This window comes from Bison bison, unplaced genomic scaffold, assembly GCF_000754665.1.
Source record: "Bison bison bison isolate TAMUID 2011002044 unplaced genomic scaffold, Bison_UMD1.0 scf7180017462789, whole genome shotgun sequence".
Taxonomy (NCBI): Eukaryota; Metazoa; Chordata; class Mammalia; order Artiodactyla; family Bovidae; genus Bison; species Bison bison.
In genome coordinates, this window is record NW_011372865.1 from 33,751 (window position 1) to 35,039 (window position 1,289).

At 35.1% G+C, this 1,289-nt stretch overlaps 1 protein-coding gene across 1 annotated transcript in view; it reads left to right on the top strand.

The window, feature by feature from the left end:
- LOC104981505 (cyclin-dependent kinase-like 5) overlaps positions 1–1,289 on the top strand; it is a gene marked incomplete at its 3' end in the record, with an annotated part of 41,310 nt that overhangs the window by 25,266 nt on the left and 14,755 nt on the right. The window lies entirely within an intron of this gene.

A 1,289-nucleotide genomic window follows, 5' to 3' on the forward strand; every position in this document is an offset into this window, starting at 1 on the left:
TTTACATTTTTGCCTAATCCATGTGCTAAAAAATAACTTTTAAAAAATGTTATTTTTTATATATTTAAATATAATCACAAATACAGTGTGAATATATATAAATGAGGAGGTTTCTCATTTATCTCCTTGTATCTTTATCTCCCTGTATCTCCTTATAAGGAGAAGTTAGATTAGTACTTAGAATATGGATTGCACAGGTGAGAGAAATAGAAGCATTCTAAAAATTCACTTTGTAGAATGACCAGTTGTGGCCAGTGCAGCAATTGGAAGCATGTGTAACTGTTTTCACTTATTGATTTTAAGAGTTTGACTATTATGAACCTGTCTGCTTGAGGAAAAATGTTTTATAGGACTTAATTTTCTTAGTATTTTATGATAAGGAATATTGCAAAGAAGAGTCCTGCTATACCTAAACATGTTAAGAAGTATTTAGGAGCTGAAATTGGTAAAGCAAGTTAAAAAAGAGGTGTGTGTAGAATAGTTAATAATGGTAAAAAGAGTATCCTTGGTTTAGCATCATTTCTTAAAAGACAGTTTTATTTTACATTGTCAGGAAGTTCCGCATGGCAGCACCACATGTGGCATTCTGTGTCCTGTGCATCCCCAACAAAAACCTCCTAATTGTTTTCCCTCCCAGAGCATGTAGCTCCTTTGTCTGGCTTGAAGAATCCCAATAAAAAATATAAATATTTCTTCCAAATGTGTCTTATAAAGGAGTATTGATTAACTGAAGTTAGGGGTTTTGTTTTGTTGCTGTGATTATTTTTATTTTTTTACTGTTCTACTTTAAGAAACAGTATTTTCTAATTCTTGAAACTTTTTTTTTAACTTTTTATTTCATATTAGGATATAGCCGGGTGGCACAGTGGTAAAGAATCTGCTTGCCAAAGCAGGAGATGTGGGTTTGATCCCTGGGTCAGAAAGATCTCTTGGAGTAGGAAATGGCAACCCACTCCAATATTCTTGGAAAATTCCGTGGACAGAGGAGCCTGGCAGGCTATAGTCCAGGGGGTCACAAAGAGTCAGATACAGCTGAGCACATGTGCACATAGCTGATAAACAGCATTGTGATAGTTTCAGGTGAACAGCAAAGGGACTCAGCCATACATATATATATGCCTTAACTTTCACCTTTAATTTTAATATTCTGGTTCTCTGTAACTATTTACAGTGAACCTATATTGCTTTCGGTGAGTTAGATGGGTAATTAACCTACCTTCCAGTTTATTTTGTGGCTGCAAAACCTTTTGAAAGGATTGTTACTTGGGGAGGTGGGGGAGCAACAGAGT